Below are 15,485 nucleotides of genomic sequence, written 5' to 3' on the forward strand. Positions count from 1 at the left end.
TCATCCCACCTGCAAGGCTGTCTCTCACTGTAGGCTGAGCGCAGAAGAAAAATAAAACAAGCCAAAACCAACACCCCAAACACCTCTGCTGGGTTCAGGTGTCTGAGGGCTGAGCGAGGGAAGGCTGATCCTGAGCTCCCTTAATCCAAGGAGTGTGTGCTGTCAGCTTCAGCAGAGGGAATCAGCAGATCAGTGATAATCACAGAATCACAGAATTCACAGAATCTCTGGGTTGGAAGATGTCGCCATGTTATTTTCTGAAAAATCCTTTCCTTAGGATTTTTCCTCCTGAGAAGGTGGGAGGCCTCAGGAACAAAATGTAAACAATGGTTATCTGCTGGGGTGGAATGCAACAGGTGCATCTGTGATTGGGCTCATGTGGGTGTTTCTAATTAATGGCCAATCACAGTCAGCTGGCTTGGACTCTGTCCGAGCCACAAACCTTTGTTATCATTCTTTCTTTTTCTATTCTTAGCCAGCCTTCTGATGAAACCCTTTCTTCTATTCTTTTAGTATAGCTTTAATATGATATATATCATAAAATAATAAATCAACCTTCTGAAACATGGAGTCAGATCTTTGTCTCTTCCCTCCTAAAACCCCTGTGAACACTGTCACAGGAAGAGACCTTCAAGATCATTAAGTCCAACCCAGCCCTAACACCTCAACTAAACCCTGTCACCAAGAGGCACATTCAGGCTTTATTAAACACATTGAGGGTTGGTAACTCCATCACCTCTCTGGCAGAACATTCCAGAACTTTATCACTCTTTCTGTAAGCAACTTGTTCCTAATATCCAACCTAAATTTCCCTCAGTGTAGCTTAAGACTCTCCTTGTGTCAGTTGGCTGCCTGGAGAAAGACACCAACCCCACCTGAGCACAATCACATTTCAGGAGCTGTATAGAGCGATAAGGTCATTTCCTTTTCTCTAACTACCCCCCGCTCCCTCAGATTTTCCTCACAGAATTTGTGTTCCCAACCCCTCACCAGCCTTGTAGCCCCTTCTGGACACGCTCCATTGTCCCAAATTCCTGCCCAAACCGAAAACCCAGAGCTGGACACAGCACTCGAGGTGTGCCCTCACCCGTGTGATCTGTATTTTCAGAGAGGAGCAGACAGGTGAAGGAGAGAGAGAATAAAGCACGGCTGGACCACCAGATAATCTGCAGTCTCGTCCCGGGGCCACCATTGAACGAAGCCCAGGGGAGGAGTGAGGGACACAACTGAACCAATAAGAATGGCACAGGGGAGGGAAAAGGCTTGGGAGACAATAATATATTAAGTAAGGGATGATTGACATAGAAAATTCTAGAAATAAAGGGGGGGGTAGTTACAATGATGGACAGGTAACTGGCGGGAAAACAAGGGACAAACAACTCAGGAACAAACCATTATGAGGAGAACATGGGGGGAACCGAGGGTCAAACCATAATCTCAATTTATAAAAAATAACCAACTTTACAATAAAACCCATATAGACCACACAAGCTACAGATATCCAATTAAAATGCTGTTTGCGAGGGCACAGATGCCCAGATCTTGGCACTGCTGTTTGTGTCTGTCCGACTCAGTGACCGCTGCCATCCCTGTGCTCCGGTTCCCCACAGCTGAGCTCACAGCCTGGCACAGGGGATGTCTGCTCTTGTGAAACAGTGTCCAGCTTCAAATGTCAGATGGTGAGGTAATCCTTATTCATGTTTGTTTGTTTCACCTTTGAAGGGAGAAAGAGGAGGAAGATGTCTATTCCTGTAGAATTTGTCATATGTGTAAGCAAAAAAGATTTACCGCCCCCGTCTTTCTCAAAGTTGGAGTTAATTTTCTTTTTTCCCAACATTTTACAATCATCTCAAAGGAAGGAGACTTTATGCCATTAAAATCTCAATTAAATGCTTAGTATGGACCTGGGATGCCTTCATATTCACTCTCATCATAAAAATTCTCTGCTGCATTGTTCAAGGAGTTCAAGGAGGTCTCACTGTAAAACAACCAGAAGCTCTAGCTTTCCTCTAGGGTAAAAAAAAAACCAAGAAAAACCAACAAAACAACAAAGAAGAAGAGAGAAAAAACAGTGAAGAAGGCTTTTATGTAAGCACAGATTGCTTGCAAAGGGAAATGGATATTATTTTCTAGGCCTAACAGCGCCATTAGTAGAATGGTATTGGAAAAAAACACTCAGAATGTTCCCATTTTCCAGCTCCCAAAAAGCTTTTAGACTATTTTGTGTGGCCCAGAGATTGTATTTTTGTGAAGTAACAAGATAGCAGCCTGACACGACCTTAACAATGCTTTTAAAAAGAAAATCAATTTTCTTAAGAGAAGAGGAAAAACTTTAGGAGATGTGTAAAGAAATGATGTGTTTGTTCCCAAGGCAAGAAACCAAAAATATCCCTAGGAATGAAGAGATGGCAGGAGGAAAAAGACATGCACAGGTAAAATAGCTGTAAAATAAAGTGAAATAGCTGCCTTCCTTCCCCAGCCGTCACTGGCGTCTCGACAGGGGACCTGAGAATGAAAAATTTAATGGGCTATTGATTGTGAGTGGAGAGATCCCTTGGCAGGACTGCCATAGGTTCCTCCTCTCTGCAGGTCAGGCAGAGGCTGAACCTCTAAAACCATCTTTGGTGTGCAAGGGCAGATGTTTATCCACTATTAGTGAAACCCCCTGAAGAAGGTGGAAAGGAAAACGCAGTTATTTTGTGCTACAAAGGCACCTTGGAGATGTAAGTCAGCCTTCCTTTGTCAGGGGAAGGTAAGAATGCCCTGGCTACAGCGTGAAATAAATGCATTTAGAGGAACCTGGGTATCCACCAAGGCAGTGAATGGGGATCGTGGGAAGTAAAATGAGTTTTCATCTCTTTTAATTTAACCATCTTATGCACAAGCCTCATTTCCCAACCAAAATAAAAGCAAGGTCCAAAGAACACGGGGCCAAATAATACCAGAAGCAAAAGCGGCAAATAATGCTGATGAAGTTTTAGAGAAACATACCTGAATTTACAGCTTTGGAATAAATTTTATATCTATTCACCACTACCCAAGCAAAAGCTCAGGTTGTTTTTGGAACATGAATGACATGTTTCTGATTGTTAAAAATTTCACTTGTTTTACAGAGCCATTAAAGTGACCAAGCTGATGGAGGGAAAACTGTCTTTTAAACCTGGCCACGTGCAGAAAAACAAGTGAACACCTTCCTGTTGTAATCCTGACTGCAGCTCAGCCTACCTTATTCTGCAGAAATATTAAGTTTTCAGCATGTGCAGACATCATTTCTAGTTAATTAAAAGTTTGTATAATCCTGGGAGGGGCAAAGAACCAGAGATAACAACTGTGACAGAGAACAAAGCTGGGGAGAAACCTTTTATAAAGTATTGTGAGATTCCCAAATATCCTTTTGTTTGTATCAAGCAGCCACCTTCAAGCTCCTCTGGTACTACAGAAAGCAGTAAAATAATGAAATTGAGTCCTTCTCTGGCCTCTGAGGATCAGTGTCTGGTTCTCTGATGGAGATTTGCCTTTTTGCTGGGTTTTTTTCTTGCATTTTTTTTTTTCTATTTTTTTCAACAGGGACATCACAGCCATCATTCCATCAAGAGGGGCATCAGATTATCCCTGACAACCCACCCAGAGCTGCTGTGTCAGCGCAAGTTTTGGGCCTTGGAGGGGTGGATTCATGACACAGCTTTGGAATTTTAGGGGGATCATTCCTGGCTCTACAGTCAAAAAAGGTGGATTTCCCCCTTAAACTCTAGATCATGCTTTTGCTCTCATGAGCAGCTATGATTTGTTCACAGATTTTATACTAAAATTTTTTTTTTTAAATGTTGAAGTGCATTTTTGTCAATGCTATTGTTATAAATCTGTAATTGTTGTGCTATGCAAGCTAATGAAATAAGCCAAATTCCTTCGAAATCCAAGAGCCAGGCTCTTAATCAGCATGAGGCACATGTGAATTACTTTATTTCTCAAATACAATTCCCAAGACCTGCGGGTTGCTCCTCACGGGCCCAGCTGGAAGGAAATTATCTTCAGGGATATCTTTATCTCCCTGCAATAACTCAAATGATCATTGGAACAATCCCTGATACGAGCAAGATTACTCCCAAGTAATGTCACGAGCATAAATCAGGGCAGTTGACATAAGTGCAGTCTGACTTAAATCTATACATCAAAACCAGGAACACAGAGCCATAATGTGCTCTTGAACAGAAGACACAAGCAAGATACACAAAATTTTATGGCTCTCATCCATTTTAGAGAGATTTCCTTGTGCTCTGTGCAATGGTGTGTTCAATTTACCTGTTTGGCGTTTTTTTGGGGGTTTTTTGTCGTTTTTTGTGTGTGTTTGGTTTTTTTTTTTTATTTTGTTCTTTGTTTTTTTGTTTTGTTTGTTTGTTTGTTTTTTTTTACTTAGATTCCCCACTGCTAACCCCATAATTTAACTGAAGCCAAATTTTGTAAAGCAAATCAGAGGAGTAAATGTGATAAAATGTTAACACATAATGAAAGCAAGATTCTGAATTATATTTTGCAAACTTGCAAATCTTGTTACCTTTGTAGTTTTCCTCTTTTTTTTAATGTATCTGTCTCCTCTTTTAATGTTGTTTAATATAACGGATTTTTAGAAGCTATTTAACTGATGGAAATATGTACAAAGACTAATTAAAGCACTTGGAATAAAGCTTGTATTCAAAAACCTTTAAATAGTGGACAGAAATTTAACCACAGCCATGTTTGAATTAGACCTGAAATCCCAGGTACTCATCAGCACAGAAAATTATGCACAACGGGCAGAAAACAACATAGGCTTTTTTGGCTTCTTACCAGGAATAACTACAACAGGAAACAAAATTGAATACATGCATATCAACACAAATGTCAGTGGAACCAACCTAGGCGAAAAATTAAAATAAAAATTGTCTACATTTTTTAACAAGAGTTTACTAGAGGGTAGTGTAAGTTTAGCAATTTTCCTTCAATGTTATTTTAAATGAAAGGTCTTTGTGGACTCTCAGAATTCTTTCTAACACAGCATTTTTTCACATTTCTCCATGCTTTTGCACAGAAAATGAACAAGGCATCTTAATTTCTCTCTACACTCAAACAAGATGAAAACATTGCCCACTATGAGCATGATGGTGCACTTTATCAGCAGAGAGAAAGACAGAAAGGACTAGAAAAATAAATGCAGTCAATATTCTCAAAAAAAAAAAAAAAAAAAAAAAGAAAAGAAAAGAAAAAAATTCTTTCTGACTCTTATTTTTTTCTTTCCGTGCAAAAACAGCCACAAAAGTTGTTGACGCATTAGCTCTATATTTAAAAATTCCCCAATTTATTTCAGGAATGTTTGCAATATTTTTCAAATTTGAAAATATGAGGGAGCAAATACTCTGCCTTCCTGGGTGTGCTTGGAAGGCAGAGTAGAACCAGATGAAATATTAGCCCACTATGATTTAAGAGGAGTAGCACAAAACCCTTTTTTGCACTTGATGCTGAATAACAGCATAGTTGCATCCAAACAAAATGTTCATTTATTATCATATTTATTAATATTTAAACTATCCTAATTCCAAGTGAAAGCAAATTTTCTCCCTGGCTCTTCAGGAGGAAAAGGAAAAGGAAAAAAAGGAAAAGGGTAAAAGGTAAAGGGAAAAGGAAAATAGAATGAGAAGGAGGAGGAGGAGGAGGAGGAGGAAAAGGGAAAAGGAAAAGGAAAAGGAAAAGGAAAAGGAAAAGGAAAAGGAAAAGGAAAAGGAAAAGGAAAAGGAAAAGGAAAAGGAAAAGGAAAAGGAAAAGGAAAAGATTGGATTTTGAGAACTGGGCAGATGTTTCCATCACCCAGTAAGGAAAAATATCTCTTTCAACCTAGGCAAATAAACATTCTATGACATTTTAAAATAGTGTTAATGAAGTTGCTGGTAATTTGAGAAAAGGTGATGATTAGCCCCCTTCCCCACCCCACCAAAGAAATCTCACCCCACACCAAAAAAACAGCAACAAGAAAAAAAAACTCACCGAGAAAACCCACAAAGAAATAAATACAAAATAAAACAAAAACCAAAGAAACAAAAATAAATCGGAAAACACCCAACAACTGGTGAAATCAGAAGACTACAACTTGGAAACCTAATAATACAAGTTCTGTCCTCTCTTACAGTATGGACTTAAATAAGCAGATCAGTCTCAGGACATAATAGAAAGTGAAAATAATAGCAAACTTACTTTGACTGGTGTCAAAAGCTCAAACCCCTTAAACATCAGACTGTTTGTTCAAAAATATATATTCCACCTACTGTGGGCCTGGGGCTTTTTCTCCCAAAACTGTGGGGTTTTGTCTCCATGAATAATATTATGGGTGTTTCTGAATGCCATGCAATGTGCAGCAAAGAATGGACTGTCAGTTTTATACAGAATATTGATTTTTTGCCATTTCTATGTATGGATTAATCAGCCCAAGAAAGCAGGGCCTGTTTGTCTGCAGCTCCATGTCTCTGCTGGCATCAGAGTCCAAATATTTTTCTGTACAAAACTCATTAAGATTTTCCTTTTTCACTGAAAACTCTGAAATTCTTTCTCTTGGTGTGCAGGTGGCATTGTGGCAACAAATCCTTGAGGCTGTGAGGCAGCAGGGATCAGGGAGATGCACAGGGTTTGAATTTTGAGACTATCCTATTTTATGCAGGTAAAGGGAGAATTGGATCTTAAATAATCTCATTGTTTTAAAGAACAGATGACTTAGATCAGTGAAAAAAGTATCCTCAGTTTATGTAAGAAAGAGAATATCTGTGTTAGCTGTCCACAATCTAATACTGTTTTTTCTTTGTTTTTCTTTGTAAATAGTTACTAAACTTAAATGGTTGTTTCTTAAGATGATGATAACATTCAGTGTATCTTATTATTCCTTATATTCTGTTGGCTAGGTGCTTTTTTTGGGTGTTATATTTGAGCAAGCTGGACATTTACTTGATGCAGAGACCTGTATTTCCTAGACCAAATTTCCTAACAAACTTTATGATAATTTTGCCTTGCCTAGAGATCTGAAATTACAGAAAATATAGGCTCCTCCTTGGGAAATCATGAACTATCAACTGGCCATTTTAAAATCATTTAAGTGATTTGTGCTTAAAAACCAGCATGCTCTTGGCCTCTGAGGACTTAGATGTACTTTAGTGCTCACAAAATAAAATAAAAAAAAAAAAAATTAGTGGGAAATTCTTTCAGTGAATGTGAGGATGCAAAGTTGTGCTCTTGCCCATGAGATGTTCCCAAATGCCACGAGCCAATCTTAGTGGCCACGAGCACCTTGCCATTCATTATTTGGCATTTCACTGGGATGGTGCTTAGGCATCAATGGCAAGATGCTCCAGAAGTTCTCTGCTGGATGCATTTTGTTCTTGCCAAGTTCTGTGAAGGCTGTGCTTTTTGAAAAGCTACCCCCTGATCCAAACTGATATTGCTGGGATGGATTCCAGGGGTCTGAGCTGGTCCAGAGAGCATTTCTGCCTTCTCCATGCTCTAGCACCCCTTCCCTCCCCATCCCCTAAAGAGCAGAAGGAAAAAAAAGATAATCCCTGAAATTGTTAACATATGAAAGATAACAAGTCCGAGCCAAACCCTCAATCTATTTCTTCCTTTGTTAATTATAAAGGAGCAGAATAGCTGGCACAAATATCTTGGCTGAGCTGTGAGCCCTGTGATAGATGATCTTCTCTCACTAGCCAATGCACTCATGTTTCCTTCCTTCTATATTTTGCCTTTTTAGATATAATCATGTCTTTTATCCACACTGTCTTTTTAACATTAAATATATTTCTGTGAGATCCATATGAGCAAAAATAATTAGCACTGTATCCCAGGGGAGTAAATTCTATCACATTTTTTGGGGGGTTTTTTTTTTTCCTTTTTTCAACTGCTTCATCATTACCAAGTATAATTTGTTCAAATATATTTGAGGATGGTCTGGGTGGCTGTTGCAATCAACGCAAGTCAACATCACGGAAGGAAATAATTTGTTTGCCTCAAAGAATGAAAGATTTAGCTTTTCCAGGCTTGGGTCCATCTGCGTTATAATTTGTCTTTCTTTTTAAATTTTTTTTGGTGGGGGGGGGTGTTTGTTTATTTGTTTTGTTTTTTTCCCTACAGCCATTATTGACCAGTACAAGGCCAGCATTCCTGAGAAATCACAGCACTTGGAGAAGTGGGCTTTCATCTTCTGTGGCTGGAATCAGCCCCAGGCATGGTTTTGGGCCATGACAATTTATGACTATTTCTGAAGCAGTGGAATGCTATGGAAATAAGCAAATCCAAAAAGAAAAGAAAGGGGGAGGCAAAAAAAAAAAGCCTAGAAACTGAATTTTACCATTGTAAGAAATAACACTTGAGGCTCTGTTTTGTGTTTTGTGCAAGACTGAGTTTTCCAGAGCTTTCTAAGCTGAGCTGTAGTTGATGGGATATAGGGATATATCCTGCTTTGGGTATCGGAAAAAGGAAATCTTGATCTTCTTGCTCCTTTTCTGTGCTGATTTAGAGTCTCAGACAATCATTGATTTATTTGGAAGTGAGGGAACTGGAAATGAATGTAAGACCTTAGATTGTTTTGAAAATCAGTTAAATTCCTCTTTTTGGAAAAAAAAATTTATTCAGTGTGGAGATTTGACAGAGTGCTCTTCAGGGTAACTCACACTGGTCCCACACCTCTTTATTTTGTGCATTCTTAGGAAGCAAACTCTGACCTCTCTTCCTTTAACAGAACTGTGCCTTTCCTTCTGAGCAGAGCTGGAATTGTTGCTGTCTCCTACCTTCCTACGCTGTTGATCTGGGTTCCACCAATGCACCCTGTTAAACCTTGAATGTTGTGAATTTTGGGAGTGAAAAATAAAGCATTTTATGCTGGGGCTGCCCTTCAGGGTGTAAAGCAAGCACCAGAGCTCACTGGGTTCTCATGTGAGCTTTAACCAGTGCCTCTAGACTGCCTCTAAATTCACCCCTGTGGCTTGAGAAATGCCTACAGTAGAAAAATGATGTGCAGCTCCATATAAATTCTCTTTATTTCTCTCAGGAGCCAGAGCATCACCTGCTGTGTCCTAGAGCTGACTGCCTCCATGCATCCTAACAGCAGCAGGAGTGCATGGATGGTTCAAGACCAATAAGTTCTTGCCAGACTTACTCCTGACAAATATTTTGCCCCTTCTGTCCCCCATACTTCTACTCATGGCACAAACCATACATGAAATGAAAATAATAATTCTAAATGAAAAGAGAAAACATCAGGAAAAGCAGTGTGGGGCCAGGGCAGCAAGGCACTGTGAGTGAGGTGTCAAAGAAAGTGGATAAAAGCACATACAAGCTCCTATGTTGCCTGGGGTCTCCAGAGAATTCCTTCACCCCATATTTCATTTCACATTTTCACCTATTTTTCTTGCAAAAAAGAGTTTTCATTCTGCTAGAGACAAGATGAATAGTTATCTGTGGGTGGGCCAGGCTCTGTCTACCCAAATTCAAGCCCAAAAGTTTAGGATTCCGCTAAAATATGCATGTGTGTGGAGTCTCATCTCCACCAGGCTCTGGAGCTGGCCTTAATTCCCACATCCATGTCTTCCAGACAGGTGACAGAATACTCTGAGTCTCTGGAGGAGCTCCTACCTGTGGTGAATTAAAAATAAAAAAAAGAATGGAGGCATATCTTGGAAGTTTTTGTCACTGCTTAATGGTTAAATGGTTTAGGTAAAAGAGGAATGCATTTCACATAAAAAGCAAAAACAAAAAACCAAACTAAACCAAAACAAAACAAAAAAATAAACACTAAAAAAAACAAAAACCCAAAACAAACAAAAAAATCACAAACAAAGCGATATAAAAAAAAAAGCTCTCTTTACTAGAGAGCAGCTGACAATGTATTCTGGCTTCATTTTGCAGTGCAGACAGAAAGGGAAGGATGCACACTGGGAAGATGGTACAGGTCCCACTGGTGAGGAAGAAAAAGAAACCACTTGGAAAATATTCTTTCTTCAGTGAAAAAAACTTTGTTTTATGGAGCAGTGGTAAGTGCTTAGCCTGTCCTGAGGACATTTAGGGTGTGCATGTGAAGCACTGATCTGGGCAGGGTGTTTTGAACCAGGTTAGCTTGGATGGAAAAACACACACAAAAATAATTCCCTCTTGGCTGCCTCCAAGGCTAGCTACATTCCCTAGAATGCACACCACTGAATAGGAAGGGAAGACTGAAGAAACAGCCAAAATCTCAAGGGAATCATCTCCTAGCTCTGTAAGAGAGGGCTGGATTCAGGCTGAGATCCTGCTCTCAATTCCATCCCTCCTTCTGAAGGAGCTACAGCAATAAAATGGCATCCAAAGGGCTGGGAACAGAGCACAGACCTCACCGTGGCCTCTGTGAGGTCTGTTTGTTCTTGTGGCAGTGCTTGTTTTTGTGGAGGGTGGGATGGAGCTGAGCTGTTTGAAGCACCCAGAGCAGAGAAAGGGAGTAGCGCAGCACCAAGATAAGGGCAGGAACCTCCGCTCCTGCTGCTGAGGGGTCAGTGTTTGAAAGGAGAACAAAAAGAAGAACTCCAGAAACAAGAGCCAAAGTACTGGAAATCCCCAGGAAAAAAAAAAAATTATAAATTTTGTGTATTGGAGTTTTCTCTTTGATGGTTGGGTTTTGAAGAAGAGCAGTGGGCCCCTGAAGTCGTGAAGAAGAAAGTAAGGTTGGAGAGAAAGCCAAGAAGAAATGTAGCAGTAAAGGGTTTTATTTAGAGTTTTAAGGACATGGGAATTCCAGGGAGGGTTGGGACGTGGGTTGACCAGAGCTAAATTTGCAGCAGAAGTCTGCCACAATTGCTGCAGTGACAGCCAAGAGTGGTGCCAGATGAAAATAAATATCTGGTGTGACGGCAAAAATGAGATTAAAGAGTTGTCAGACACCCTTTTATGGACATAGATGCAAGCACTGAGCATTTTGAGCCCTTTTTCTCAGGTTCTGCACAGGCCATCCTGATCAGCCCAGCTGTCCAGGGAGGCACCATCTTAAATGTCATATTTATAAGCGGTGCTACAACAAAGTGGGTGTGAAATCATGGTGCTCCCCCAGAGCTTCATTTATCCTTGTGGTGTAAATTCATCTTAATGAAGGGTAAAAACTCACCCACACAGAATTGCATTTAGAGAGTACTGCAAGTGGGATTCGTGAAATCTGGCAGGGAAAGCATAAATGAATGGATTCAGGTTCTTCTTGCGTTGCAGTGAGGGAAATTCATTCCTTCAGAACGAGTACACCTCTTGCTGCAGGGCAAATCCCATCAGGAAAAATTAAGGGTGAGCTCTCCACAGGGAGAAATTACAAATGATGCTGAGGCACTACAGCTCCTTGGGATACAGGCTAGGCTGGATACCCACAAAAACTCAGGAACTGATATAGTAGATATTAAAAAAAAAAAAAAAAAAAAAAAAAGTAACTTTTGTTTTCCTTTTTGCTGTCTTCTGCCTTCTATGCATCCCTTCTGTTCTTCAGCGCACAGTACTTTACAACCTCTGTTCTTTCATTGCAACAATAATAAAAGGTGTTTACTTCAGTTTTTAGGCCTCTCTTCTAGTGTGGTGGTTCTTTAAATGAAAAATCTAATCCACAGAGAAGTTCTGTTGTCTCCATGAAAGTCAAGCTTATAAGTATGACATTTAAAGATATAATTCCAACAATGCCAAGAGACTAAAAATTAAAAACTTTGCAAAAAAAAAAAAAAAGCACCTCTAGGAGAATAAAAATGTTCCTGGATGAAATACTGTGTGGTGCCTCTTCAGGAAAACCTTTCCTGGAGTTTTTAAAGGGCTCTGTTAGAACAAGTCCATGTAGTTAATTTGGGATATTCCCTTGGAGAGACTGGGACAGTGTTGTGTGAACACATCCACGTGCATCCAGCAGTGCAGGAAGGCCTGATGGAACAGCTCTGAGTAAATATATTGGACCTAGTTATGGGTAATAAAAGTTAAGGGTGAGGGTAATGCCCATTGAGGGTCTGGTCCTTTCTGTCAAGTCCCCTGTTTCCACACAAAATTATTTTCCCAACCATTTTTTAATGTTAAGGAAAATTATTCAAGAGGGATTTTGTGTGAGAATTCATGTCTAGATCTCTTTCAGTGCTGGCAAATGGTGTAATTTGAATTGTTTACACATGGGAGGTGCAAGATTTCTGTGCCTGAAAATTCATTTATTTGCCTCAAGTGATGGAAGCTGGCAAGTGAAAGATAGCACCCCTTTTGCAGATTTTGTGGACTTGTTTTGTTGTGGGTTTCTGTTGGGTTCTTCTTCTATTTTGAGCTGTCACAGCTGCTAAGAAGAGCATATTTGCAATGTTCACAAACACCTAAATATGGAAATGAAAGGATAATTAAGAAAGGGTATTATGTCACATGTCCAAGGCAAGCCACCATGGCCCAGGGCACATCAAACACAAAACCTAAGTTCTTTTTGGTACCAGTATATTACATTATCACTCAGGTCATGAAGCACTCCAGTAAGCTTTATGTTTCCTGACACAAAATTAAAATCTAATGGTGCCAAAAGTGCCTAAAAAACCAAGATGTTGAAGCTTCAGGAAAACTTGAGTGAACAGGTACACAAATATGTGTGACAGAATGCAGACCTGACTTACATACAGTTGTGTGGGTTGTAAAGTCAGATAAATTCAGGCCTTGACCAGTTTCTGAACAAAGCAGAACGGGAATAGAAGTAATGTCCTTTTTGGCAAAACTGGTCAAAATCACCTCTTAATCTTCTTTTTTATTGGACTACACAAGTCAGATCTCTTCCAGGTTTTCATGTAGGCTGTGTCACACATCACAACTGGAGTTTGGAATTTTTTGGAATTCATGGATTGCTCTGGCATTAGCAGCTTTTCAAATTTTACCTTTTCCAGGCTGTTTTCCCTCTAATTCTAGCCATGGTCAGATTGGACATTCCATCCCAAAAATCATGAACAACCTAAGTGAGCACTGGGAGAATATTCTCAGTAAGACTCACAGGTGACAGCCACAAGATGTTTAGGGCAAATATGGCCAAGTAAAACATTTTGGGACAGGGCTGAAGCCTGCTGAGGAGAGATATCCCACTTTTGTTCAGAGGGAGGAAGAGTACAGACTGACTTTTGAAAGCCTGTGTGGTCCATGTTATTTTTTTTTTTTTTCTAAGCTGTGTCAGGTTATTCAGGAGGAGTAACACATCAAATAAATACAGATTATTTGTTTCTGGCATTCACTCAGCTCCCTTACAAAGCACAACATATGAATTGTTTCCATATTGGAAGCCCTGGATCACCCATCAGCATTATTTATCCTCAAGAAATGCAAGTGGTAAATGGCCAAGGACTTCCTCTGGGCAGTTTGATCTTTTGGCTCGGAACAAAAAACTTTCAGAAAAACATAAAATGCACTGAAACCTGCAATTCTGGAGCACATCATTGAATCTTCACACAAAGTACTTATGGACTAAAAAATCAGAAAATATTTTTTACATAGTTCCTTTTTCCTGTGTATAATTCCATTTTCTTTAGCCATAGATTACTGGTGGAAAAGAGCTAAGAGAGGATTCTGAGCAGTGGCAGATATCATAGTTTTGCTCTTTCTGCTGGGTTTGATGCGAATTTTTTTTATGGAATCTTGCAATCCACAGGTCAGATTAATGACAAATGAATGAATTTAGCTCCCACAGATGCAGAAAATCACTTGGTTACTTTGAAGTACAGCTTACCCCAAACCCTACTTTGAGCAATGAAGAGTTCTCATTCTCTAATTTAATTTTTTTAATGGTCTCCAAAATCAATCTAAATTTGCAGAATCTTGTATATCATCTTTTCCTAAATCCTCTTAATTCCATAGGTATTCAAGACATTGCTTAGTTAGGTTCTGGACTGACTGGCATTGAATAAATTGAATTAGAGCTTAAAATCCTCACCTGTCCAGATGAATATGATTTTTGCAGAAGCTGAGCTATGCTGGTAATCAGAGCTTAGAGAAACAGAAGGAGACCAGCTGTGGCTTAACACAGAGATGTAGGCATAGCTGTCCCATCCAGGAGAAAAGGAATTTCTAACTTCCTTCTCGTTCCTCTCTTCCTGTAAGAAAAAAAAAATAAATTTTTGGCAGGACTGTTCCTTGCCTTGCATCAACTGCAATTTATTATTTCTGACTCTGCACCATCTGGGCTCCATTTTCACCAAAGCCTGGCCCCACATGCCAAAAAAATGTTTTCACCTGCCCAGCAGCCAGCTCCAAGTCACCCCAGCTATGCAGTCCTGTTGGGGTCTTGGTTAACCCCCAAATTTTAAAAAATGGGGTTTACTTGTAGTTTTCTCTCTAATGGCAGCCTGGCCTCAGCATTTTATCCCAAAACCAGTGGAAAAATTGCAACGTGCTGCACGTGTCTGTCTGTCTTGCTGTGTGTCACTTTACACCCTTATTGACCTACCAGCCAATTTCAGGCCAACTTGACAGAAAGAGAAGAAACTCTTGCAGATGCAGAGTTCGTACAATTTTATGAAGCTCAGCAGCTGGAGGGAGAAATAAGTGTGACAAATATTACCTCCCAAAGTAAGTAGTTGTACTTCTTAGGTGTCAGGGGAAAAAAAAAAGTCCAAGAAAAAATATTCCATATGCAATACAGCTGCAGGAAAAGGTCTAGCTGCAGCCTGCATGTTAGACAGTGAGAAATAAGCTGAGGGTTGCAAGCACAGAGAAAAAAATACTTTGTCAGAGCTGCTTAGAAGAAGTTACCTTATATTGATTAATTTCAGTTTAATTTTTACTTATTTTTTCCTCCTGCAGGTCCCAGGATGTGATGAGGTGTGTATGTCCTGCAAAGAAGTCCAAAGGATGATTTCAGCTGGTTAATAATGAATCCACGTGTCCTGGACACCTCACAGAAAAATTGTATTTTTGATAGTTTATAGTATTCTTCATGAAAAAAACCTCTTCCACTACAAGTTATTTGCAAAATCTCCTTTTAATTGACAGCATCTTTTTGATACAATGAATGAATGGTTTTAATACTCATTTTCTCTCCCATCAGCAGATGATAAAAAAAAAAAAATCTGTGCCTGTTTTGTACACCTCACGTACACCTGGCTATGCTAGAACACTGGAAGTTATCTTTCCTTCAAAATTTGATTTCCAAATCCACTTGGGAAGATCCACTGGGAAAAGCTGATTATTCAGGCAGGAATAGTCAGTTGGGTAAGCAAGTGAGATCAGGAGAAGTACTGTGTAGGCTGTGACACTGGCTCTCAGGAATTTAAAAAATGCTTCCACTGAGCAACTGTATTTGAAAGAAAACAAAATAAAAAAAATGAGAAGCAGATTGAAGCATGGTTGAGTGCACAGTCCTCAGGTTTAGGAGGCTGTAGCAAGGCTGAACCAATTTTTTTCTGCCAAAGTTGCTTTCCCTTTTTCCTTGCTAAAGCTCAGATGAGAGTGGCAGAACTGAAAATGCAGTGAAGGTG

Source organism: Melospiza melodia, chromosome Z (genome assembly GCF_035770615.1).
Source record: "Melospiza melodia melodia isolate bMelMel2 chromosome Z, bMelMel2.pri, whole genome shotgun sequence".
Taxonomy (NCBI): Eukaryota; Metazoa; Chordata; class Aves; order Passeriformes; family Passerellidae; genus Melospiza; species Melospiza melodia.